This window comes from Amborella trichopoda, chromosome 3 (genome assembly GCF_054954075.1).
Source record: "Amborella trichopoda isolate Santa Cruz 75 chromosome 3, AtrichopodaSantaCruz75HAP2 v2.0, whole genome shotgun sequence".
NCBI lineage: Eukaryota > Viridiplantae > Streptophyta > Magnoliopsida > Amborellales > Amborellaceae > Amborella > Amborella trichopoda.
Genome location: NC_142338.1, coordinates 9,452,604 through 9,470,247, shown reverse-complemented (window position 1 = coordinate 9,470,247; position 17,644 = coordinate 9,452,604). Strand labels below are relative to the sequence as shown.

The 17,644-nt window shown below is 33.8% G+C and overlaps 1 long non-coding RNA gene across 5 annotated transcripts; it reads right to left on the bottom strand.

Moving 5' to 3' along the window:
- Positions 1–9,819: 9,819 nt before the first annotated feature.
- On the bottom strand, positions 9,820–12,803 carry LOC105421775 (uncharacterized). 5 transcript variants are annotated; one of them, XR_016052983.1, is made up of 4 exons: positions 12,481–12,803; positions 10,832–11,754; positions 10,594–10,723; positions 9,820–10,008 (listed from the first exon to the last, which is right to left on the bottom strand). It is a non-coding gene; the product is annotated as an uncharacterized LOC105421775 (long non-coding RNA). The 5 variants fall into 5 exon arrangements; XR_016052984.1 differs by having other exon boundaries at positions 10,594–10,720; XR_016052985.1 differs by having other exon boundaries at positions 10,594–10,694.
- Between the last annotated feature and the right edge of the window lie 4,841 nt (positions 12,804–17,644).

Here is a 17,644-nt window from a genome sequence, read left to right as displayed (position 1 = left end):
TTTATTTATGATTTTTGGACTTATAAAAATGAAGTAATTGATTTTACAAAGTTATAAAATTCAAATAATATTTTAAAATTATTTTGTAAAATCTCATGGGGGCCCCCATCATGTGAAAAGTGGGTGGGCCCACATGTGCCACATATGGGTGGCACGCCCCACCCCTTGCAAGCTTCCTTCTCATTACTTTGAAATCAATAAATCTATTTTTGGTAAGTATATCTTGATGCATGTGGTCAAATTGAAATATGGTATATTTTGGCCATATCTTATCTAATTGAGATAACAAATATTAACTTGATATCTTTTGAAATATTCTTATGGAATATTGAGATGGATTATGCAATTTTATGAATATGCATGAAATTTTAATAGATTTAATTTATTTAAATATATTGATAGGAAAATGGTTTAAGGAAAGGGGGATAATGGTTCATGCACATTTCATAATGTTGATGGCCCATTTATGGAATGGATGGCTCAGATCTCTCGCCCCACAAGTCATCCTGATCAACGGTCTATAGTCAATCTCAAGAAAGAGACAAACTGTGAGAAACCCTAAACCTAAATTTGTACTATAAATAGGGGTGTACCCTCCCCTATTCTCTACACCTTCTCTCTCCCACAACTCTCTCTTATCTCTCTTCTCAGGGTTTATCTCTCTAACCTTCTCTCTCCTAAGACCCATAGGGGGCACGCCCCAACCCTAGGCCTCCCACTTTCTCTCTCTCTCTTGACTTAAAGATACTAAGGGTTGGAAAATTAGGGTTAAGCCTAAATTATTTTTAGGGTTAGGGTTTTGTAGAGATTTAATGGTGCTTACTTAGTATGACCGAAATTGGCATTCCCAGTTTGAGATTGAAGTTAGACTGCTGATCTCGTGCCATCGGACGTTGGTGACTCGGTGTGGGGTATAATAAGCCCGGTTTAAGTAATCTCCGACATCTTCTTTTATTTCATGCAAATTTATTTTTATTCTCAAGTATATTGTTTGGTTTTATAAATGGCATCAAGTGGTTGAGTTTTATTTTATTGATAAGTTGCCTTTATTTTGAAATATTTATTGATTGTAATAAAATCATCTGTAAGTGATCTTTTCGCCAAAGCAAAAGGGGTGAATAAAAAAAAATTACATTCACCGGCAAAAGGTCATATAGGTCTTACTTTCAACTATTATGTTGGGTTTATTTGTCATGAATTGTTGGGATTTTGAAAAACTATGTTTTATTTAAAACTTGATTTTTGTAAAACAACATATTTAAAAAATAACCAATTTTAACCATTATCCTTGAAGTTTTCGTTAGTGGGGTTGGAATGCTTGTCAAATGAATGAAATTCCAAAAGGGTAGGTTATTTGTTGTTAAGTCCAGTGTTTAAAAAAACACCGGGTCAAATCGGACTCGCCCGGTTCGACTCGAGAATCGACAGTAGGCGTATCAAATCGCTCAAAAAATCGGGAATCGCCCTGTTCTAGAGAGAACCGGATAATTCTGTACAGTGACTCGCTGAGTCACTGTATGGAATAGGCAAGTCCCGTGAAGAACATGGGCTGCACAATGTTCTTCACGGGATTCTTCAAAATTTGTCATTTTTTTATCATTTTTCTTGTTTTTTTTGGCATGTGATCTACTATGCAGGCTTTAAACAGCTTTATTCAGCTTTTTCACGGATTAAATGGTTGAGAAATTTTCTGTTTTTGGATCACGAAAGTTGCATTTTTAGGGTTTCCGCCTTTCCTTGTGTTTCATGCCAAATAGGGCATGAATCTGTTAAAATTTGTAGGCATTTTGATCATAAAGTTGTTCATCAAAACCTTATGTTACGAATTTTTGATAATCGTTCAGAAAAACAGAGTTATTGGAGATTGAAGGCTCTGGTTCACAAAACCGGGTAAGAAGTTTGGGTTTTTTTTTTTTTCCGCCATATGATTAATTTCACTGCATATTTTGAAGATAATGAGTTCAATTTGTAGGGTTTTTAATTTTTATTGTGTCTATTATGATTTAACATATTCAGTTTTATGTAATTTGGTCAATTACAACATGAATTTTTAGATGAACACAGAGATGTCTGTGGAAAAAAATTTGTGCTGTTTTTTTTTTTTTTTTTTTCACCTTTCGATTTTTTGTTCATGATATATTAGAAATAATATGTTGATTTCTAGCGTTTTTAATCGTTATAGTGTTGTTTATAATTAGATGTATTCAATTTGATCTAATTTATTCAAATTGAGTTTCATTTTTTAGATTCAATGACTATTTGTGAAGAACTGCGTTTTTTTTTTTTTGCTCAATTTAATCGATTTGATTTGATTTATTGATGATAATGTGTTCAAAATTTAGGGTTTTGATTCCTTATATTGTTATTTATCATAAAATGTACTCAATTGGATGTCATTTATTCACTTAGAGGTGGATTTTTTAGTTAAAGTGGCTTATGTAAGATGGCTATGTGAAAACATAAATTTTCTTTGTTTTTTTTTTCTTTTTTTTTTTTTTTTTTGTAATCCATGATCGAATTTTTTGTAATCCATGATCGAATTTTTTGTAATACATGATCGAATTTTTGTAATCCATGATCGAATTGTTTTTTTTTTTTTTTTTGTAATCCATGATCGAATTTCTTGTTTTTTGTAACCCATGATAGAATTTTTTGTAATCCATGATCAATTTTTTTGTAATCCACGATGAAATGTTTGTTTTTTCTTTTTGTAATCCATGGTCGAATTTTTTCTTTTTTTTGTAACCCATAAAAGAGTTTTTTGTAATCCATGATCGAATTTTATGTAATCCATGATCGAATTTTTTGTAATCCATGATCGAATTTTTTGTAATCCATGATCGAATTTTTTATAATCCATGATTGAATTTTTAGAAAATTTGTGATTTTTTTTTTTAATCCATGATCATTTTTTTTTTTGTAATCCATGATCGAATTTTTTATAATCCATGATTGAATTTTTTGAAAATTTGTGATTTTTTTTTTTAATCCATGATCAATTTTTTTGAAAATTTGTGATTTTTTTTTTTTAATCCATGATCGAATTTTTTTTTGTAATCAATGATCGAATTTATTGAAATTTTTTTTTTTTTTTTTTTAATCCATGATCAAATTTTTTTTGTAATCCATGATCGAATTTTTTGAAAATTTGCTGTACTTTTTTTTTAATTTTTCTTTTATCCACGATCGAATTTTTTAAACAATGAAGATTTTCCGAAAAAATGTGAAAATCGTGATAAGGTGTTGATTATCATGATGTATTAAACCCAATTTTTAATTTTTGTTGTTTGAGTTTGCTGTACTTTTTTTTTTTTTTTTTTTTCCATGGTCGAATTTTTTGAAAAGTGATGATTTTCCGAAAAGATGTGAAAATCGTGACAAGGTTTTAATTATCATAAGGTATTAAAGCATATTTAAAAATTTTATTGTTAAAGTTTTTGTTGAAAAAATTGTATGTTGATAGATTATTTATGCAAAAAATTGCATGTTCTTATATTTTAATGCAAAACTGTATTTTTTTAATCTGTTGTTAATGCATTTTTTAGTTGGAATAACTGATGTTAGGTGGCTCTGTAAAGAATTGTTTTTATTATTAATTTTTTAATGCAAACAATGTATGTTCTTGGTAATTGAGTTGTGGCCATGTTTGGAGCTTGCATTTTCTATTATATTATCCTGAATGTTTGTAATTGATATGTACGAAAATATTATTGTCAATAGAGGTATTTTACAATAACAAATAACAACAAATATGACTACATGAACTACCCCAACATATTATCGCTACACATGGTGATTATTTTTCTTGTTGAACTGTCAGGTTAATTTTTAACTTTTTATATCTTAAAACAGTTGAATCATGTCAAGATCTGCAGAAGACCCTGCATGGCAACATGGGGTCAGACTTGATCCCAATAAAAAAGACAAAATTATTTGTAATTACTGTCAAAGAGTGATAAGTAGTGGGGTACATAGGTTCAAGCAACACTTGGCAGGGGTTAAGGGAGATGATTCTGCATGCACTAGTGTCCCTAGTAATGTAAAAAAACAGATGACGACAATTCTTAATGCTAACAAAGGTAAAAAAATCGCCAAACATAGGATGAATGAGGAGATAGCTAGTTTATATACGCCATCAAGCAGGAATGATACAGAAAACAATATAATAATAACCTAGAAGAGCAATATAATAATGACCTGGAAATGGCCACAAGATTGAGTTTACATGAACAATATCAAAGGGAACGTGGGTTTAAAATGCCCGGTGGGTCTAGCTCAGACATGCATGGTGGGCTTAGCTCAAACATGCATGGCGAGCCTAGCTCGAGCATGTATGGCGGGCCCAGCTCAAATATGTATGGAGGGGTTGGTGGCAATATGTATCAAGGAGAATCTGATATTGAAGAAATTGTTTCTAAGTTACTTAGGAGTGCTAGTATTGCAGGTCATGGTCGTAAAGACCCATTTCTCTCAAAACCTAAGTCACAACAGATGACCCTAAAAGGCATAGTTAAAGGTACAAGAAACATGTTGGGGAGATGTGTTGGTAAATGGTTCTACGTTAAAGGGATTCCCTTTGATGCAGCCAATAACCCATATTTTCCACCTATGGTCAATGCAATCCAAAGAGTCGGGCCCAGGGTAAAACCCCCGACGGCATATGAGCTCAGTGGGCTAATATTAGATGAAGAGGTGGAGGAAGTTACAAAGTGGATTGAAAAATATAAACAGAGTTGGCCAAGGACAGGCATTACTCTCATGAATGATGGTTGGTTGAATAAAGTTAGAAAAAATGAGTTTTTAAACTTCTTGGCCTATTCCCCAAAAGGTACAGCTTTTTTGTCTAGCAAAGAAGTATCAGGGACGAAGAAGGATGCAAACTTCTACGTACGACTATATGATCAGATACTGGAGGAGGTGGGAGATAAGCATGTAGTCTAGTTTATTACGGACAATGCGCGTGCATGTATTTCTACGGGCAGCAAGTTGATGGATAAGAGGAAGCATCTAGTATGGACCCCGTGTGCTGCACACAGCATCGATCTTATGTTAGAGGAGATCGGTGAGATCAAAATTGTGAAGGTGACTCTAGAGGAAGCAAGGTTGGTGTCGAGATTTATATACAACCACTCTAAAATTTTATTTCTGTTTAGAGAACACTCTAAGAAAAAAGAGATAATCAGGCCTGCCATAACCCGCTTTGCGACCGATTACTTAGTTGTGGACTCCATTCGAGAATCTGAAGGTGCATTAAAGAGATTGTTTACCTGTGAAGAGTGGTTAAATGACCGCCTCTCGAAGTCCAGTACCGGTATAAAAATGGAAAACATAGTCTCAAATAGGCAGTTCTAGTCTTGATGTTCTAGTGTTGTCGAGGCTACTGCCCCTTTGGTCACGGTGTTAAGAATGCTGGATACTGACAAGAAAGCTACCATGGGTATCCTTTATGAAGGTATTGAGAGGGCAAAATCAACTATTGGGGAGAAGTATAGTTTTACTTTTGGGAAAATTACAAAATCGTCCCCCAGATACAAGGTTCTCTCTATGGTCCCCTTATTGAGAAGTCTCTCACACCCATTACCCTAAAGGTCTTTTTTCCTCATTGACCCCTAAGGTAGTTTAGAACAAAATTAATTTTTAATATGCCTTTATTGGATGAAATTATAAAGTTAGAACAAATGTTTGCATATCTCATTATTTCTGTCTCTTTCTTTCCCATATTTTTCTCTATGTATGCCTTCCTTTCCCATATCTCTCTAAAAATTCAGGTTTGCTCCAAGGAAGTGAAAGAAATACTAATGTGATCTTATCGAGGAATTTTTTTTTTTTTTTTCTTCTTTTCATCAATTTTCTTTTCTTTTGGCAAAGATCACTTACAAGTAGTAGTAGTCTGATTTTAATAAATCTTGCTTCAAAGAAAATAAGATTAATAAATCCAACATCTTGAAAACCTTGATGCCATTAAACCAGTTTTCTTTAAACAAATAAAATATACAATTATTATGCTTGCGAATATAAAGACAATATAATTAAATATGATAAGAAATAAGAAAAGAGTGCTACAGTTTTCTTAACCGGGCTTAGTACACCCCACACCGAGTCTCTTCCTTCCAATAGTGCTCGAGATTTATGATCAGTCTCTCTCTAAATATGGCAAAACCATATGAATTCTTGTAAAACCAACTACTTAAGGCCTCAATGCCTTAGTCGTGCTCAAGCCGATAAGAGATAGATCAAAGAGAGAGGAAGAGATCTAGTAGCAAGGGGATCCTCCTCTTTGCTACCCAAAAATCAAATCACTACAAGCTAACTTTAGCTTGGGCATGCCACCAGATAGAGATGACTTGGGTGTACCCTTTTGGCTTGAGAGAGATTTTGGTTGGGATGTACCTCCTTAGAAGAAATATGGGTAGGGCATGCCTATTGAAAGATCGTTGAGAGAGATAAATCCTTAGAGATAAAGAGAAAATCGGTGTAGAGGGGTTTGACTCAATTTGTAGAGTTAAATCTTGACCGTCAATTTAACGAGACTTGTGGCGTGAGAGATTTGAGTCATCTATCTCTTTGATCCACCATCAAGATTCAAAGAGATTTCAAAGAGATGAGCTAGAGCTTATCCTCCATTTTCTAGATCTATTCCCATCAAATCTTTAAAAAAAGAAAATATATATCTTATTTTCTATTTTCAACTAAGTGGGTTATACTCAAAATATAAGCCAACAAACAAGTGGATAACTATCACTAGAGAACAACTCAGACCCATGGGTGGGGGCGTGCCAGCCTTTGGTGGCCATACATGGGCTCACCCAATCCCACATGTTCAATTTTAGAAAATATTTTATTTTGTATTTAGAATTTTAAATCTTATATTTTATTTAAAACTTTAGAAAATTAATTTCTCTTAATTTATAAATCCAAATGACATAATAAAATATCATAAAATTCTCAAAAATTCACATCAACATTCTACAAAATCATAAATCATAAAATTATTTAAAACTAATTAATTTCAATGGGAATCAAATCAATTAGATCTAGGAATTTATCAATATACGGGAGCACTCCACCTTCAACTGCATATCATGATTTACTTAGCTTTCTCAAACTGACCTAGCAGTTCACATGACCCACAGTTCACTGCAGAAGCTTTTGATTGGACCACCAAAGTCAGCCAATAGACTAGGGGATGCAATTCTAGTTTATGGATTTTAAGTTCTCGCCTAGAAACAAAAAAATGATGGTCCTACGATGACTCTATGGTGTATTGGGGTAACCTCTCGCACATGTACACGCTTCATCATCATTAGTGAATATCAAAACGACTATCGATGTACATGTTGTGTAAGCTCTATCTCTAAAAGTTATTCATCACACGCAAGAGCCAAACGGTTTCTCAACTCTCATCTAGGCATGTTCCCACCTCATCAAGGGCTACCCACTAAATAATTCTCGATAAATCCCTATGCTTAAGTATCTTGGGATTTTCCAAACTCAACCGGCCTAACACGTCAAACATATTCCAAGTATTGGCAAATCGCATTTATTTAGTATGGTCCACAAGTGGTCTACACTTCCACTAAGTTTATGTTTTACTATATAAAATGTTTATACAAGCTCTCATAAGGCCTTTAACAGCCACATAAAGCCAACAGGAAGAGCATCTCAATACCTTCTTCACCTCCTTCTCTTGGATTGATGCTCTCTCTCCCATACTCTCTTATATCTGCACTCTCTTGCCTTTCTTCGATCAATAGAGGAGTTTGTTTCTTCTTCACCAATAGAGGGTTAGGAATTATTACGGATATATTTCTCTCTTCATTTTCTTCCCTTTTTTTGGATTAGATATTTGAGCCATCAAGAACCTTAACATGAATAAATTTTGGGGCCTTATCTAGTGATCTTGGGTTTTTCTCTCTCACTTTTAAATACATTGTATGAGGGACTTTTAAAAGTTTTTCTAATTTCATTTACTTCTCATCCTCACATAGCTATAAAATTTATGGAATAATAATTTAAAAAGAATATAATGATCAAAACGCTTTCATAGACCATTATGAGCATGTCTAAGTATTTCAATTTTGGTTTTTCTATACTTCAAACCAAGCTAAAAATTGGGGTGCCTATACTTCTCAGCTCTGGCACTTGCCAAATATAGAAAATATATTTAGAGAAGGGTTGAAATACTCCTGAAATTCCACCCTACAATATCAATCTCAACTATCGGAACTTTATTGGACACTCTAAAGCATATCTGAGAATTTAATTTTTTTATATATATTTGATCCAGCTAGAATTTTGGGCATCTATACATCAAAATATTACCGACCAATAAAAATGTTCAAAAAACTGCCCCTAAAACTTTGAACGGTATTTTGGTTGTTTTATTTTATTTGAATTAATTTTTTATATATTTTACATATCTTTCTCATTGAGGTGTGTATATACCCTCCAAGTTATTTCATCTCAATCCTCATTCATAAGAAATAAGACCATTTGAAGTTGTATCAAATTTTTAAAATGACCAAACAATCCAAAACGGGAAATGGGGAGTACGGAACTCCACATTTCTCATTTTTGATAAGTATGCACTTCCTTTCTCATTTTTGATAAGTATGAACTTCCTTTGTAGTATAATTCCCCATTGCCAAACTATGGAATGTTATAGTTTTTCAAAAAATTTGGTGCCAAACCAATTTTTTAGTTGTCAACTATATACACAAAGGGTCTATTTTGTATGTTATGGCATAACAGTTTCAGTTACTACATTACCTATTACACACTTTCTAAGAGGACCAGGAAGGCCCTCTTTTTTTCTTATCTCCCATGTAACCAATTGGTGAGTGTGAGAAATCACTTACTCCAAGCGACACCAATCTGCTAATACCTTCAAAAAAAAACTAACTCCTATACTATTTGAAACAAACAGTAGGACCTATCTTTCTTATTGGATTTCCCAAAAAAAATCACTTTTGTTATTTTACTAAAATGTTTTTTTAAAAACCACCAGTTTCACTCGAAAGTAAGAACCAGTCGAGTTGAACCGGCAGACCGCATTCAGTCCCGCCGGATTAGCCCGACTCAGCATGGTAAGCCTTTTGCAGGGTTACTTTAAGCTTCTATAGATTTATAGCTATAAAAATTTAGCGTCTTCACTTCAATAATTGAGGTTTGCCCAATATAAAGCTCTCTAATTGATGGATAAATGCACAAATCCATAAAAAATCATCGGTATTCAAGCCTTCGGTGTTTGGTTTTCGCATTTTTTGTGCTTTTCTAATAAAAACAAAAAGAAGAAAATCGACGATCCAAATTTGCCAAACTATCAATATGATTGTCAACCAAATCACCCCAAATTTATTTCATTTGATTCATTAATGAGTATTTCATCAAATCTCTATAAAAAAATTTTGGATCTAGTCAAATACTTGAAGAGATCAAAGATTTTGGGATATTTTTAAAATCAACCTCAAATTCTTTGATATTTTGAAAAATAATTGTTATTTATGTTACTTTTCTATTTTCACATAAAGAACATAAGTAAATTTAAGGGTGGCAATGGGTTGGGCCAGCCTTGACGCCCAGGCCTAGCCCAAAACAAATGAAAAAATATTAAAGAAAAAAGCAATAAAAAAAGAGGGTCGACCTAGGCCAAACCGGGCTAGCACTGGCCGTAGACCAACCCTTGGGCCTATGCCCTACCTTTTAAGGCTGGGACAGGCAGGCGAGCCCGGTCCGAGCTGCCCGGCCCATTGCCAGCCTTGAGTTAATGTTTTCGCTTAGTCACCAAAAAATATAGTAACCACAAATTGAGGACTGATATCATGAACGTGTGATCATTTTCTTATCACGCGTTAACTATGTAAGGTAAACGTTTACATACGGTTGTAAAGCCTATACTATTTAAGTAAGGTGCCTATACTATTTAAGTAAGGTGCACCTAAAAAATCCTCCAGAAGCGGGTGTTGAGATGGAAAAGAACTCTTCAATTGATCATGTCGACCTCGAGACCTGTGGATATGAAAAGAAAAAAAAGAACTTCAAATCTTAAAAATGATGCATTTTGTAACAAGTAATCCGAGCTCTCGATTTTCGTGCTTTAATTGTTTGTAGATATGCTCTATACCATTTTTGAAATATAACTAGGAAGAAAAATAAATTGTCTAGTCATCACAAGGTTTCTGACTATTGAACTACATCTTGAAGTAAATTTTAGAGACGTATTTTATTTTTACAATATAAGGATGGCGCGTCATACAAACCTCATTAAAATACTATACTTTCTTTTAGTGATTTACATACGGACCCTAAAATTTTAGATAAAATAAAAAACGCTCTATTTATACAAAGAAGGTCGATCAACCCACTTTTTTTTATTTTTTTCAAAATTGCCTTTCAATCAACTCTAATTTTTATTATTTTTATTTATTTATTTATTTTTTATAGGGCGGTGCCTCAAGCTTTAAGGCACTGCCTTACTGACAAAAAAACTAAAAAAAAATCTTTAAAATATCAAAAGTTTAGAAAAATAAAAAAAGTGGGATAACAAGCCTCCCATATAATTTCCACGTATAAGTGCAGTATTCCGTATTTTACCTAACATTTTATGGCGTACATAAATCACTCTTGTTTTTTGCACCTCTGTTGTACGTGTGATGGTCTGAATTGCCAATCCCAATCCTTACAGCGCTATCTCTCTATAAATTGGTCATGACCATCAGGGCTACTTCATGAAGTCATGTGAACCATAACAATTATGTGGTCATCTCATATATGGTATACTTTTCCAGTGACAATGGACCGGTACAATCAAAAGTTGGACAAGTTTTTTTACCTGAAATTTTACAGGTCGTTAATCTTTAAAAATTACTGGTTGATAATCTCGCCAATCTGAAAAATAAAAGGAACGGACTTTGAACCTCAAAAATAGACTATTTAAAGTTTGCTTCTGCATTATTTATCATGCATACATTTTAGGGAAATTTATCAAGTTATCCACAAGACAGGAATAATTTAACATCTTACCCATACTTTTTGTTTTCATTTCAAAATAGCCATAAAAAACACATGATCTTGAGTTGGAATAGTGACAATTGGGTTGAATGTTAAATAAATCATCTCCAATAGGTATTTTGATATATTTCCCGTCATGTTAGTTCTCTGCATATCATGAACTATTTCTTGAGCCACAGAATTGCAAAAATTAATCTAGAATGACTTATAATGTGTTTCAGCATCCTATATTTGTCTCCTATATAGCGTGCCCTATAGGTGATCCGTGTATATTTACATACATATTAGGAAGTGTATACAGTGAGATTATTTACTTTTTATACAATAATGTCACAATCTTGTACTTTAATCTTATAGATGTATATATTACTCTTTCTCAAATGTTGTGATATACTTTAATCTTATAGATTTCATATCCAATAGCTAAAAGTGATTATGACTTTCTTGTATTAAAAATAAAGATCTTATAATATAAACGCCTTTTTTAATAACATGGCCCGGTATTAGCAATTGCGGTAAATGTATTATATGTAAGAAATGGTGAGAATATGTAAAAATGAGACTTTATTCAATGGGGAGATTAAATCATTTCCACCAATATTTTGATTTCCATGGAGGTACAATAAATGGGAAAATGAGTTGAGAAGAGTAAGAAATGGAGCGAAGCAAAGTTCAATCCATGTTAACTTCGATCCTATTGGGCTTAGCAATGCCCTACACAAAATCGAGGAATCGTACCTGGTGCTGCATCCAGAAGAAAATGGCATAGTAAGGTTTTTGAGAGAAACCAATTTCCTAGACAGACAGTGATAGTGAGAACAAGACAGGAGAGAACTTGATGGTAGAACAAGGGCAGAAGGATTAGAGGTACATTTTATCAAGTAAAAGCGCTTTCCAAAACCTTATAAAAGTTTTTCATCGAGAGAGCTTTCACATGAGCCTACTGAAAGTATCGCTCTCACCACCTGAATAGCAGTTTCTCATGAAATTGGTTAAAGGCCGGAAAAATGCTTTCCCAAATGGAGTGCCCACAAAATAAATATAAGAAACTGGCAGCAACTAAGGGGAAAGAACTCTCTTAGAAAATTCATTTGTGCTAAATAAACATGTCTTGAATCAAGAACAATGAGTTTACTGTCTGAAAAAGAGTATGAGAAACTCATTTTTTAATGTGTTAGGCATTTGTGAAAATACTTTGGTGAAAATATTTTCACATTAAAAACTCCCCTATGTGATTAGGTGCAGGAGTATTTTCATACCAATTAATCCCAAAAACATCTTTTTTACCTCAAATAGTTGTCAATTGGTACAAAAAACTCCCTTACCTAATCACATAAAGAATTCTTTCAAAATACTTTCATAAAAGTATTTTCACATATGCCACACTTGCCAATAGAGAAATTTCATGAGGATTATTGGAAAATTATTATTTGTTGTAGAGAGAAAAGCATCGAGTTGGAATGATTTTACGATCATGTTGATCCAGGCCGTGGCCAGTTAGTAGGTGGAAATCGATGCTTGTTGGGGTCGCAGACACCAGGACAATTGACAATGCAGTCGATAATTAAACCTCCATGTTTCCGGCAATAGTTGTAGCATCTCGTGAAGCAGTATTCAGCACTTCCTTCTCCAACCATGGCCATGATCATTAAGCTCACGAGTAAAACAACCATCACCTTATTCGCCATCTCTCTCTCTGATTATCTCCTTTACAAACAAAGGGGATGGTACTCCAAATTTTGTTGGAGAGGGAAGTATTTGCAGGGAAAAGAGGCCCAATTGTAAGATCAAAACTTTTGACTGTAACTAAAATTGGAAAATAACAGGTAACAGTTCCGTTTGTTTAGGAATACGTAGGGTTGGAGGTTGACGGTTTTAAGATCTTCAAATGGCCATCACAACCCCGAAAGTAGGGGAATAAGAGGATTTGGAAATGATCTCTCTCTGGTTATACACACCTTTTATGTTTCCCTTGTATAAGGGAGGCGGTCGCTCAGTTTTTATGTTGATCCTGGTCTGGAGTTTGGAACATAGTTAGCAAATCTCCGTTTAAAACACAATTCTTTCATAAATTCATTAAGAACTTCAATGTTTCAAAAGATCTTCAAAAAAGTATGTTTTTTTAATGGAACATATATAAATCCGTATTTTATCTTTTTCCAAAAATAAAGTTTCAAAAAAACTTCTTTCCTATAACTTTTTATTCTTTATCAACTTAATATTATTGATGTTTGGTTTACAGATAAGAATATTAATAGTGGGATCAAATTAAGAATCTCCATTTATGAAAAAAATCCACCATATCCTAAGCAAGAGAGTTCGTCCTTATAGTGTGAAAGAATGAGAGTAATTCAACTATTCAATCCAGAATAAAGGGAGTTATTCCTAATGACTTCCCTCTTTAAAGTGTACGAAAAAATGCAATCAATATATTTCCCAAAAAATAATCAAATAGTCATATATCTCAAAATATTAAGCAAAAAGTAACCTAACAATTTTGTTTTCTTTAAACTCATTGCCTCCTTATAGAGCAAGAGATAGATTCAATAATACTTTAGATTTATGTAGTTCGAGATTCAGTGCGATATTCGAATTGGCTTAAATATTTTGTTGGCTAGACCACTACTTTTTGAGGTGGGCTCTAATTTGATTGTTTACAGCCTCGGCTCCATATAATTATCTTCCATATAATTATCTTTCATATATATATATATATATATATATATATATATATATATATATATATATATATGGTGTGGTTTTTGTAAGGTTGCAACCTTAAACAATCCAATTAAGGCGCACCTCTAAATTTTATTATAACATGTAATTTTGGTGTAGAACATTCTTAAGATTATCTCAAAATCTATTTTCATATCTAAGTATTAAATTTTAAACTCCAAAAATGGTTAAAATCAATTATACCTATAAACATATGAAAAATCTTAAAAATGGACGGTCTAGATAATGTGTTGCAAGATGCACTGTTTTTGGAACTCAAAATCTTTTTCTTCTCATATTCATACATCGTGTTGTCGAGATGATCATATAGAGTGTTTTTCAACATTAAAAAAATCTTTTCCGATGGATTTTTGAAGTACATATGTAATTCTACATTTTAATGTTACAATTTTATATAAACTTTTTCCATATATATATATATATATATATATATATATATATATATATATATATATATATCAAAGGTTAATAGGGTAATTTGACACCTTTAATGATTTTTTCAGTGTTTCATCCCCTTTAATGACATTTCGCAAAAAGAAATGGTACTTATGAGACTGTAGAATCTACCAACCCTTTAAATGTTTCAAACATTATCCACTCTGACACTACACCCGAAACCCCTATTTGATGGAGAGTAGGATGATCATGGTTTTCATTCCCACCAACATCAACCCACTTACACTTTAAACAAACGAACTCATAATCTACTTGAAAAACCATGTAGGGGTATGTATTCCCCACTGAATTACCCCGAAAAAAAAAGAAAAAAAAAGGTTTCTTTTTATGTGAGCAAAATTAATTTGTTTTCCGATTAGAGCATAATGAACATTTTCTCCCTAAAGCATTAGACATTTTGAACTACCAGAACGGCATTTAGAATCCTGGATTTTGAATTCTCAAATGCCAGGATCTGAGTATTAAAAAATTGAATGGTCTCAATTCAAATCTAAGGTGATTTTTCTCTGATAAATCAGTGGAGCATAGTTAATTTCGTTTTCTTTTACGGTCACTAAGTTGAGTAGGTTCCATCTCTAAAATTTGCACGTACTAAAAATACTACAAATATTGTCTAGCTGGAGGGAGTGAACGCCACAATTTGCTAACCAAAGAATAAAAAAAAATCGGCCCAACATGCTCAAAAGTCAAAATTTTCACTCTCCCAAATCTCTCCCCCATCAAAAGCCAAGTTTGGTACTCTGGCTCTGTCACAAGATGCTTTAGCGAACATGATCATCTGCATTCATACAACTGCCATAAGATTATGAATAAGAGAATTGAAGCAAATATTGTGATTTTTATCTTGATTGAGAGAGAGAGAGAAGAGAGAGGTGACAGAGGAGAAGATGCATGAAAGCAAATGTTATCTACCTTTTAAACCGTTGAAGGGCACATCTGGCCCGCGGTCGAGACTACCACCGGCAGGGCAGAAGTCAGCTCAATCACCAATGCAGCCAACAATGGAATATACCATCTGCACCGTGCACTCATTGTAACATCTATGAATGCAGAATGCACTTCCTTCTCCTGCCATGACCATAACTATTAAGCTCACCAATAACACAGCCATTACCTTATTTTCCATCTCTCTCTCTCTCTCGATCTCTCTGTCTCAGAGGGGTAGTTAAAAAAAACTTACAAGAGGGCAAGTATTTATAGCAACGGTACCAAATGTGTGCTTGAGTGAATGAAAGACTTGTTTTTCGAAGTCCAATAACAAATTTTCTCCAATTGGAAGAAGAGGAAAACACTTCAAGGTGCTGAGACACTGGAGACTCCTAATTTAGATTGCGCTAAAATGGTGGTGCCATGTTCTTACCTATTATTAATTAACACAACTCAATCTGATGGGAATATGTCTAATATGTTTGAAATTTTTTACTAGGTATTGGGGGTGATTTCTCAAAATAACATTTCAAACCATTGCTAGCCATCATGCCATGGTGTCCACCTCATTGAATATACAACTTTCGTATATATATACCTCCAGACATGACAGAACAGGAAGATACAATTGACACATACAGTACATTCAAACCTACCATATATACAAGATATAGCACTTACATTTTCACAAAATATTTTTGAAAAATTTACGTATGGACCATATTAAGGGTCAATTATAAAATGAGATCATGTTTGTCTCAAATTACAGACAGCACCATCTTTCTTCTTATTATTTTTTTTTTTCTTCCAAGTTACCCATTTACGATAAACTTAACATGGGATAGGTGGGGGTTTTACATTTCAAATGAGTTCAAATTACCTAACAGCTCTCTTCGCCCCCAAGAAATCAAAGCCATGTGTTTGAACCAATGGAAGACGGCAAGGAGGCAACTACCGGTCCATAGATCCAAGGTTCATCTCTTTCTTTCTCCATCTAATAAATTCCTGCAACAAAATGTAGGGCATTTCAGTCTAGCGTTTGTGGAACTACAGAGGATTTCGTGCTCTTTCCCCTCTTTGAAATCTGTTATCTCCTTGTTTTTCTTCATTCTTGCGGAGGTTTTGAGATGTTAAGAGTTTCATAAATTTTTTATATCCAGAATTTGGTGGATTTCTGCTGAAATTTGAGAAATTAAGAGCTTCATCCATTTTTCCGCTTAGCCTGCTTAGTCTGCGGTAGATCTGATAAGCTTTGAAAAAACTAGGTTCTCCATCTTGTTTTTCGATGTCCGCTAAATGCCCTACTAAAATCTTGAGATAATACAGGGAAATGACAAAACCTCATTGGACTCGAGTCGCAGAAGACCTCAGCTTACTCTTCTCTCTCTGTCTGCTATAACTCTACTCGAATCCACCATTGACGAAGCTTGTTATCCTTTTTATCTCTCTAAATCTACCATTGATGAAGCTATTTATTTTTCAAAAATTTAACTATGATGAAGCATGTTGCCCTGCTCCTTCTCTCCTAAAATCCACCATTGAAAAACCTTGTTATTCTTCTACATCTCTTCAAAATCCACCATACCATTAAAGAGGCGTTGCTGAAATCCATCATTAACAAAGCTTTGCACCCTGCTACATCTCGCTAAAGAAGCTTGTCTTTCTTGATTTTCAGGCCTAATCAAGTAATCTTTATTTTTTTTGTACTAGTTTCTCTGGTTTTTGGTTAATAGTCATGCTCTCTCCCTCTCTCTATACTCTCTACTTCTTTCTTTGGTTACTTTCTCTGGCTTGTGTAAAATTCTTCGTGTTTCACTTAAGAAAAAGACCCGTTTTCTTTACTTACTCTCTCTTTCTCTCTCTACTTTCTTTCTTTCTTTCTTTCATTGGTTACTCAGCCATTCGGACCATCTCTCTTACTCGCCTCCACTGTTTCTCTCCACTCTTGGGAATTCTCCGATTGGGTTTTCATGGAGAGGGGGTTTTCTTGGTGGGTTTTTTGTTTAGGAGTGGCCATGAAAGGTGGGAAAGATGAGTCGACGATCGGCGGTAATGGAGGTTGCGATAAAACCCTGGGTCCAATGTTTCCTAGACTCCATGTCAATAACACAGAGAAAGGGGGGCCTGAATGCTAAACTTAAAACTTAAAAACGTGGTAATCTGAACACTTTATCGCTGCTTTTCGTTCGAAACGTAAAAACCTCGCATGTCCAATGTTTGTTTACCGGAGAGGAGGCAATTTGAAAAAAGAGGAACACCGGAAGGGGGACGACGCTTGTAATTTAGGACAAATGTGATCTTATTTTGTAATTGAATCTCTTGAATATTTTCTGTATGTATAGTTTTACAATATTTTTCTCACGACAAGTACATCCGTAATATATACTTTATGTAACACTCATGACCATTCCCAAGGGAAAGCTCGCATCTTGAAAATTATGTGCATCAAAATATATGCTTATTCACAAAGGGAATATGTTTTGAAAGCATTGTAGCCTATCAAAATAAGTAA